The sequence below is a fragment of the Elephantulus edwardii genome, unplaced genomic scaffold (assembly GCF_000299155.1).
Source record: "Elephantulus edwardii isolate Elephantulus edwardi_28Jun2011 unplaced genomic scaffold, EleEdw1.0 scaffold00212, whole genome shotgun sequence".
NCBI lineage: Eukaryota > Metazoa > Chordata > Mammalia > Macroscelidea > Macroscelididae > Elephantulus > Elephantulus edwardii.
Window position 1 is genome coordinate 4,716,877 of NW_006399962.1, and position 10,526 is coordinate 4,727,402.

General features: G+C 39.9%; 1 protein-coding gene and 1 pseudogene across 1 annotated transcript in view; one reads left to right on the top strand and one right to left on the bottom strand.

The window, feature by feature from the left end:
* The window catches only part of SARNP (SAP domain containing ribonucleoprotein), a 98,677-nt gene that overhangs the window by 47,642 nt on the left and 40,509 nt on the right, over window positions 1-10,526 (top strand). The window lies entirely within an intron of this gene.
* LOC102867644 lies at window positions 4,535-5,488 on the bottom strand (annotated as a pseudogene).

Sequence of the window (10,526 nt, forward strand, 5' to 3'; positions counted from 1 at the left end):
TTTTTCCATTCCATACGAAATTGGAGATTGCCTTTTCCATCTCGTTGAAGAATGGGGTTGGTATTTGTATTGGGATTGCATTAAATGTGTAAATTGCTTACACACAATCCTTTTAACGATTTTTTAACTGATTAGGAAATTCATTTTTTTTTTATAACTTTTATGTGTTTGTGTGTACTGTCAAATCAGATTGGACTGGTACAGGAGGAGAGTGTCCCTCCTTCTCCAGCAAAGTATCTGGTGGATTCAAACTGTGCACCTCTGGAGTTGCAGTGCAGCTTCTTGCCACTAGGCCATCAGAGCTCTCCAGGAAATTCATTCCTAACAAGTTAATTTCTCCCCCCCCCCCCAATATGTTGTTTTCATAGTTGCCTTCTGTGTTTACCAGCTTTTAGAGCATGATCTGTGTTTTTCTTGGTTAATATGTTGAATTTAGTTGTTAAAGCTTACTACATTTGCTTTGATTAATAAGAAAAAGTAAATGAACAGATGACAATTCTGTCTGTGATCAAAGACAGTAAGATGGTCAAAGATGCCTAGAAATAAAATTTGTAAATAAAAATGAGGTAGCTACTATATTCTTTCTTTTCCTCTTCAAGTTGATACTATTTAGCCAGAGGTTTTTTTGTGTTTGGTTGTGTTGTTTTTTTCTTTTTTTTGTGAGAAAAAATTGTATTTAGAATTAACCAGCTGAAAGAAAAAAAAATAATTAACTAGCTGCACCCGGTTGGATCCAAATTTTGTTGGCAATATCTGAAGCATCAGAGTCAGGAGCAAGTTGAACATAGGCCTTCTCTCTGTCAGGCCTAATCAAGGTATTGACCTTGGCCACAGTGAACCTAAATATACTGTTACCTTCTATCTTCATGGCTGACCCAGTTGTCGGCGTAAGTTTGATGATGGCATAGAGGTCAAGCTCGTTTCTCGTGGAAGTGCTCTTCTGGGGATATTTGGGCTGCCTTCACAGTCTCAGCATCTTAGGCTGCCAGAAGGTGGGTGTCATGCAGATCTTTTTGTTGTTATTGTTGGCTGTCTTCTTGGCCTTTACTGCCTTTGCTTTGGCTTCAGTTTCTGGAAGGCCAGAGGCTTTCTTCTTTGCTTTTGGTGCCATCTTCATAGAAAGAGCTAGCACAAGAGGATTTTGTTTGTATGATACTGCATGGGGAGATAAATTGTCCAGGGTATAGTTACCTATTACTTGATACATTGGCATAAAATAATAAGGATTTCCCTTTTTACCTAGAGTAGGGTGCTCTAGTGGCAAGAAGCTGCACTGCAATCCTGAAGCGACGTGGTTCAAAAACACTAGCTGCTCCATAGGAGAAGTTTGAGCAGTCTCTTCCCATGCAATTAACTGCCTCTGAAAACCCACAGTAGGGTCACCTATGGGTGGGTTCCGACTTGATGTTACACAGCAACAACAAAACAGGTGGTCTCCAAATCTGTGTTCTGTGAAATTAAGTGGAAAGAGTACTTTTCTTGGTTAAGTGGTAACAGGGATAGAGATCACTATTTCAGCCACAGAAATCATTCTAAAAATTTCTTTCCCATGTTGTTATGGAAACATTTAACTCTCTGCAAAGTCATCAGGAGAAAATGATCTGACATTTGTTTGCTTTTGCTTAAACTAGACATGAAATTATAGAGTTTACTACACATCACCTTGCGTACAGCTGTACTTCATCTTCCTTCCCTTTTAGTTACATATTTGGGTTTACATAACTCTTAAGTCCCTTAAGTCCTATGCCATCATGAAGTTGAAATCAAAGGTATTCAATTGAGAATACTCATTGGTTTATGTGAAATAATAAAAAGTAGAAAGAGTAAATTATTCTTAAGCCAACTGCAGCTTAATTAAGAAGATTTATTATAAACCAAGTTGTTTGTTTTGTGCTTCATGGAGAAGGCTGGCTGACTAGATTTGTAGACTTGGGTCTTAATTGGTTTCTGTCCTTTGTTAAATATCTGAGAATTCCAGTAATCAGAATTTACAAAGTTGAACATCTACCATTTACTGCTTAGCTTATAAAGACACATTTCTAAGAGGAATATGCCCATCACTTTATATTATCTACCTGAATTACTTTTGTATCATTTCATTCTAAAGACACCAGCTCTGTTTTTTCCTTTCTTTATATTTTTTTCCTCTTTGACTATTTTCACTTTTAGTCCACAGACTAATAAAGCATGAAGAGATAGATTTATTATCCTGATTAAATACTGAACCACTTAAAACCCTTTCTGTAAAACTGAGAATAATATTAAATGCTGGTAAGCAAAAAAAATTTTATAATATGCTTTATTGCAATACTCTTGAACAGACTCAAAGTTTCTTTGGGGAATGCTTTTATTTCACTCACCCTCTCTCAATTAAAATTAAAAATCCAGATCCTAGGGCGCTCTGGAGGCCTAGTGACAAGAAGTTGCATTGCAATCCCAAAGGCAAATGGTTCAAATCCACCAGATGCTCTGTTGGAGAAAGAGGGGCAATCTCCTCTTATACCAGTTGGGTCCAATTTGATGGTACACACACACAGAATAATAAAATTTAAAATAAAAAATCCAGATCTTAGTCATAACAGTCATACATTTTTAGTTACCAGTAACTGGAGGTGGCTAATGATTACAGTAGTAGACAACAAAGTATTCTTTCCATCATCACAGAAAGACTGTTCAGAGCTAAACTAGACAGGCAAAATTTCAGGAAACTGTTCAAATTAGGATAACTCAAAATACTGAGATTCTGATCATTGTAAATACATTCTGATCATTGTAAATACACACACACACACAAACACATGTAGCCATCTACACAAAGAGGAAATCTCACTAGATCAGCTCTACAGAGTAAAGACAAAATCTCAAAGTCAGAGGTCTCCAACTAGTCACTAGAAGAAGCCACATACACTGTAGTATTGTCATTGTTTTTATGTGCAGTTGAGTATGACTCACAGCGATCCTGTGAATCTATTCAGAAAAACAGCTCTGAAGTCTGCCGCCTCTGGTACCATCGTCATCATCTCTGACCTACTTGAGCCTACTACTGCCATCACTGTGTCAGTCCATCTCATTGAGGGTCTCGCTCTCTTATGATGACCCCTCCTCCACCTTTCTAAGCATGGTATCACTTTCCAAGGAATTGGATGTTATTGTGGATGTTGTTGTGTACCATCAAATCAGAATTGACCCATAGCTGACTATCTGGTGAGTTTTCAGAGGCAGTTAATCACACAGGAGGAGACTGCTCATCCTTCTTCTGTCAAGCAGCTGGTGGATTTAATCTGCCTGCCTTTGGTACTGTAGTGACTGGGACAGTGGGGGGTAGGTGTGTTAGAGTCAGTGAGATTAGCTCAGGGCAGGGCAGGCTTCAGAGCTGTTGTATATAGGGTCGCTATGAGTTGCAGGCAACCTGTTTGCACACAACAGCAATACCAACAAGTTATTTAAAGTGTATCAGCCCTGAATGCTACTTTTTGCAAGTTTAAAATACTCGGATTTGCTTTGGTGGTGGTGTTATGTGACATCAGGTCATCTGCAACCCATACTGACCCTATGTACAGCAGCTCTGAAGCCTGCCGTGTCCTGAGCCAGTCTCACTGACTCCAACACAGCTACCCCCACTGTCCTAGTCACTGTATCAATCCATCTCATCCGGGGTCTTCCTGTCCTGCGCTGTCCCTCCACCCTCTTGAGCATGATATTCTTCTCTAAGGTCCGGTCACTTCTGGCCACATGTAAGAATATAAAAATAATAGAAACAGGCTAGCTCTTTTTGTATTGACTGTCGTCTTGAGGCTGATGGCTATAGGTCTTCCATTGATTGTTTTTGTGACCCTTCTATAGAATTTTTTTTAAATTGGTTTGCTAACAAGGTTCATAGACATTGTATTTCAAACTGTTCTTCATCACAGTTTTTCATGCAGTCATTCTCATGCAGTTTATGTTGTTTTTTGGTTGGTTTGGGTTTTTTAAGCCCCTGTTCACGTTATTCATTTATCTCCTCCTATTCTGGGAAACAAATAAAAGAGAACGGAAGAAGAATCAAAGGAAGTCTCATATATTAAATTCTTAAATAGAATCTCGGAATTCAAAGTTAAGGGTGAGCAGGAGAGGCATAGGGCAGGGGCTTTGACCCCAAAAACAAAGCCACTGAGTTTGTCCCATGAGTGAAAGGGGACAGCAGATCCGTCGCTTAAGAAAAAAAGTCCTTGCAGGTTGGGCGTGGAGGTGGGGAAGAAATAAAAAATTCCTAGTTTTTAAAGGGAGAAGAATATCTTCTCCTAGTTGTTCTCTTGACCACGTGCGTCCAAAGATGAAATAGTGCTCCAAGGTTAAATCGTCAAGGATTCAGCATTTTGCAAACATATGCAGATACATTCCTCATTAGAGTTTTTGCTTGGTTGGGGTGGTTTTGTTTTTTTGGGGGGGGATTAATAGCAAGCAGTATACTTGGATTAAAGGTTCGATTTCCACTCGAATGCAGTTTCTTCTCGTCTTTTGGCAGTGGAAAGCCATTTTGCAAAGATCCTGGAAATCATGAGCTTCCAAGGTGGGATAAGATGCTGTTCTGGTTCATCTGAAAATACCATTTCAGATTGGCTGGTGTTTTGTAGTCCCCTTTCAAGACCCGGTATATGTTGTTGATGACAATTGGGTCAGGTTTCCCATAGTTGCATAGGGATCGGAGCCAAGCCGAGCAAGCATAGGGGCAATATGAGCCATGTCCTCCCCCCCAGGTGATGTCCAGGAAGTTGAGGATGAGTTTGAGGGAGCGCTGGGGGTGCAGCACCAGCTGCTGGTCTACACCGTCAAGCACTTGTCCTTTCCCACCTCCAGCCACTGGGCGTACATCACCTCTATAGCCTGGTTCCACTTGGTGAGGCAGCCCCAATAGCTGCTGAGGTTGAAGCCTGTGATAGTGACCTTGTGTGTGATCATGGAGTGCACCGAGGCCCTCCCTCACCATCAGCAGGGACTTGGAGTTGGGGAAGAGGCGGGACAGGTAGATGGATAACTTGAGCATGAAGGGGTCCTTGTTAATAGCACGTGCGGGCTCACCGTGCTTGGCAATCACCTCGAGGATGCAGGCCTGGTTGGCAGCCTCCAGCACCTTGTCCAGCTGCAGCTTTTCGCTGCTCGACTTGGCCCTGGCCTGGCTCATGGCCAGCACGCGTGGGATGATGAGCATCTCCTCGCCTCAGCGTCAAGCATGACGCGCATCAGCGTGGTCCCGCTGCGGGGCACGCTGCCCACAGAGATGAGGAGCATGGCCTTGCCGTAGCGGTGCTTCATGTGATTGGTGCCCATCAGCACCAGCTCCTCCTGCTCCGGCTGCATGGCCCACCAGCACCGCCCAGCACTCCAGCACCTGCTGGCGCAGCTGGGCCACCCCCACCAGGGCCAGGGCGCAGCCAGCCGCCAGCAATAGCCTCTGCACCAACAGGCGCATGCTGGCCCGGGAATGACGCAGGCCCAGCCTGGGGGCCCGCTTCAGTGACCGGTGGCAGGCGGCTGGGGGGTCCTCACATTGGGCCAGGCTCATCAAGGCGTCCCAGCCTCTCACAAATCCCATGCCGCCCTAGCTAGGGAGGGGGAGGGGCCCCACTGTTTATGTTTTATAAAATTAATCGCCAGGGGAGCTCTGGTGGTCTAGTGGCAAGAAGCTGCTCTGCAATCCCAGAGATAAGTGGTTAGAATCCACCAGAAGCTCTGCTGGAGAAGGAGGGGCCATCTCCTCTGGTACCAGTCAGATCCAATTTGAAAGTGATGCAAGAAGCTGTTTAAAGAGAAAACAACAGGGGAAACACTGTGTCCTCACTTTATTCTGTCATCTAGTTCTTCATTTGTCCCTCCTGAGGAACAGAACTTGTCTTTTGTCTGTAACACAAATACATCTTCACCTCCCTCCCTTCCAACTCCCCTCCCCCATCCACTTTTGTCACTCTCTTTAACGGTTTAAATCAATGATGTCATTATGTGTGTCATTCAACTACTGTTGAACCACTTGGATATGGGAATTTGGAAGAAAAAAAAAAAAGCAGAATGAAATCTTCTGTCTCTGCCCAGGGCTCTTTCTGACTTTATCTAGAAAAATAGAAATCAGGTGTTCTGGGGTTTTGTTTTTTTCTCTGTTTTTCTTTCTACTGTCCTATTACCACCCACCCTTACACATATTTTTCCCCCATCTAGATAGGAGAATATGCTGAACAAGTTAGTAATGTTTAGTGGCTATTTTAAAAGAAAAGAAACCTTATTGCTGTTAAGTCAGAACTAGTAAAAATTTAGGGAGGCAAGATGATAGTGTTAATATTGTATCAGCATACATCACTGATGCTTTGCCTTAATTACCATAAACATAGTAGTTGGGAAGAGACAGCAGAATTCTTGTAAGTTATTTTTTCCCTCAGTAATCTCATTTATTGAATCTGAACTCAACGAGAGGACATTTTTCAGAAGGGGAAAAAAAATCTCTCCTTTTTTCTTCTGCTCAACACCCAGCCCCCACTAATGTCTTTGCATTCCTTCTTCTAACATGTCAGAACTGATGACTGTGATAAAAAACAAGTTTTATGTGGTCCCCCTGTGGTTTTTGTCCCAAGAATAAACACAACCTCAGGAGGAGAATGTTGGGTTTCTTGAGTCTGTTTTACTTTTAAATATCTTCAATTTTTGCAAGCCAAATGGGTGGGATCACTTATTTCTTTTTTTTATTATACTGGTTTATTTACAAAATTCAAATACATTGTTTTTCAGACCACATTCTTCCAATTTCCCTCACCCCCTCAAATTGTACAACCCCATGATTAATCCAACCTACCCCTGCACATCCTCATCCCTCTGCTTTTTTCTTCATACTCATTCTACAATAATGGTTTTATACAAAATTTGTCCTTGTGGAACTGTGTCCATTCACTCAGTGTAATGATCTCCATTGCCTCCCAAGCTGGATAATAATTTACAGAATCATTGCTCCTCCGTGCTGCGTAGAGTTCCATTGTATGAATGTACCATAATTTCTGGATTTTTTTTTCCATTTCCAGGCTAGCCTGCTTTTTATTTAATGCAAATTACAGTACCAGTTAACTATTTCCAAACCAAGTCACATAGAATGAAATGGATTTACAAGGGAATAGGGAGGGAGGAAAAAACCAAAACAAAACATTGAGCATACTTTTCACAAAAAAAGTTTATATTTAAAATGAAAATAAAATCAGTTACAAAGGCATTCAAGTAGTAATAATGTTATACAGATTTTGCTTTTCCTTTATATCAAGACAGATTTGCACAAGTGTTTTCAGTAGTTTGTATACAACCCACAGTCCTTTACATATATGTTTGTTTATTTATATTTTGTTTTATATTTGTTTTTAAGCTGGAAGTGGTCACGCTAATTGGTATGTGTACAGGCCCAAGTGATCCATCGGCAACACATTATAAATGCAAATTTTACAGGCAAGCACATTTTCATACATCTATCTGTATCTGCCTGTAGACAGATACAGTAAGGAAAAACAACAAACAAAAAAAACCCCTTTGAAAGTTAACACAAGGAAGTCTGCTTTTTCAATCTAACCCCTTATGTTCTGGTTGTCTGGATTTTTTTTTTAAAGTACCACTCTTAGTAAATAATTCTTTCTGTCCTATTGTACTTTTTATATTTGTTTGCATACACTAATTCACTTACATTGTATTTCTTCCATGTTCTTTGTGTTTTATACAATCTTTCATTTACATTGTGTTTCATATATTCATACATATTCTTAAATCATTGATTACTGTTGATCTATGCCCATTATTACCCTGTCTTTATGAGTTTCCGGTGAATATTTCCTATTCCTTTACCCACCCCCAGGCCACCCACAAAACTGCTATTCAAGTGATTTTCACCTTTTCCCTTTTTCTGCCCTCTTCTAGGTATTTATAAATACCTTACTTGTTAGCCTTCTATTTTTGCAATAATAATCTTATACAGTGTTTGTCCTCATGAGACTTAATTCACTTAGCATAATGGTCTCTAGACTCTCCCATGTTCTATAGTATTTTACAAAATTGTTATTCCTTAGTGCTGTATATCTGTTTGTTGATGTGCGTTTGGGCTGTTCCATTTTCTTGATTTTGTGAATAACACTACTATGAACATAGGTGTACATATCTCCATTCATGTCTCAGTTCTAATTTCGTTGACTTATGTTTCTAGCAGTGCAGTAGCTGAGGCATGCAGGCTTTCTATGTTCAGCTTTCTAAGGAAACATCAGGCAGGCTTCCAGAATGGTTGTACCATTTTATAATCCCACCAGCAGTGCATGGAGTTCCAATCTCTCCAACATTTATTACTTGCTTTTCTATTAAACTTTTTACTGCAACTGGGATGGGATGCTCTCTCATTGTGGTTTTGATTTGTATCTCTGTGATTGCCTGTGATTTTGAGCATTTCTTCATGTGGCTCTGGGCAATCTGAATGTCTTCCTTTGTAAAAAGTCTTTTCATGTCTTTTGCCCATTCTTGCAGAGACCTTGTAGTATTCTATAAAATTTTGTTTTGAGATCCTCATCTGAAATGTCATTGCCAAGTGTTTTTTTCCCCAGCCTGTAGGTTTCTTATTGGAAAGAGTTTTTGATACACACAGGGACTTAATTTTTAGAGGGTCCCATTCTTCCATTTTGTCCCCTTCTGGTTGTGCAAGTAAATAAGTTTTTAAAAGTTTACTATAAGCATTATATCTGCTTGTATATTTTGAAGAGACAGTAACTGGCTATCCTTCCCATATAGTCTCTTAACTGTGATGTGATGTAAGCATACTATCCTTTCTAGGTCTACTCAACTTTCAAAATCATGTGTGAGAGGAAAAAGACTGGCATATTGTTAGTTGTTTCTTGGAAATTTTGGTGTTAACAGACTGATGTGAGAACCATAGGATTATGTTGTTGTTAGATGCCATAGAGTTTGATTCATAGTGACACTACAAACAACAGATCTGAGCTCTATCCATCTTCATTCTTCTGACACATTTGAGCCCAGTGTGACAGTCACTGTGTCAGTCCACCTGATTGAGGGTCTTCCTCTCCTTTGCCAAAGCTTCTACTGTTCCAAGCATCATGTCCCTCTCTAAGGTAAAGCCTCTCCTAACAATATACCCGAAGTATGTGAGACAAAGCCTCATCAAAGTGCACTTGGGCTTCAACCTCTCCTCAAGACGTACTTGTTTATTCATTTGGCCATCCATAGGATGTTTAGTGCTCTTCAATACTTCAGGTCACAGGCATCAGTTCTGTCATCCCTATTCATTATTCAGCTCTCAAATGCATAGCAAGTGATCGGAAAGACCGTGGCCTGAGTCAGGCCGCCTTGGTCCTCAAACTGACATCATTATTCCTCAATTTGGAGAAGTCCCTAACTGCAGACTTTTTCAGTGCAATGTGTCTCTTTATTTCCTGAATGCTGCTACGAAGGGTCTTAATTGGGGAATATGTGAAATACGTGCTTAAGATAAAGACTTTTTAAAAAATACTTGTACACAAGAGAGGTTAACACTTGAGTAATACTGTTTTCATGGAGTAGAATAATTTTGTTTTAAAACACATAGGAGTTCAATTCCATATGACTTGATTAACTATGTAATATAGTAGTTGTGTTCTTAACATTACTGTGTGAAATAGGAAGTTCTTTCAGTATGATTGCAGAAGCAGGACAGATAAAATTCTGTAGCATTTTGGAAATGGGAATGAGCATGGTAATCAAATTGTGAGAATTGTGTAGAAAGCTGTTTGGTAATAGTATTTGCAGACTGGTAAAGGCCTTGTTCTTAATGAAATCTGGAGTCCCTTTTTAAGGTCCAGGAAATACTCCCTTTTTTTTGCTTTCTTATTCGTACCTTGCCTATTTTAAAAAGAAATGTGTTTAAACAAATGTTGCCTTTGTATTTCCAGAGAACATTCTTAGAACAGAAAAAGATGTGTTTTTTCAGGGTGTACCTTATTTGAAATTCGTGTCAGATATTGAATCTTTAATCTCTAAGAATAGAACGATTGTTTGGGTTGGGTTTCTATTGGTTTATAGAGTAGAGGAAGCTGTTAACAGTATTCCACTACCGTATTTATGCTTGAGTGGGAGGTAATTGAAGAAGAGCAACTGGTAAAAATGGAGCTGTAAGATGTGAGCCTTATGCAATAGACTTCTTTATTGCTCTAAATGAACAAATAAAGCACCTAAGCCTGAAGAGAGATCCTTTTGAAGAAAAAGCCTGTTTTTCCCTTTCCCACCTTATTAATAGTTCCCCTTTTCTGTACCAGTCCTATAGGGAAAAAGCCATCATGTACTGGAATCGACTTGCCTCACACCTTTTAAGTGTATTCTGATCATGTTTTGCCATGTACTTTATATATTGACTACTCTGGTGAAAGATTCTCTCTACTCTTCTTTTTTTTTTCCTATAATTATATTTTATTAATTTTCATAAACATTTACAGAGATTTTGGGTTTCCATTCATTCATTGTTGCACTGTTCTCTCTACCCTCCTCCCAGTTTG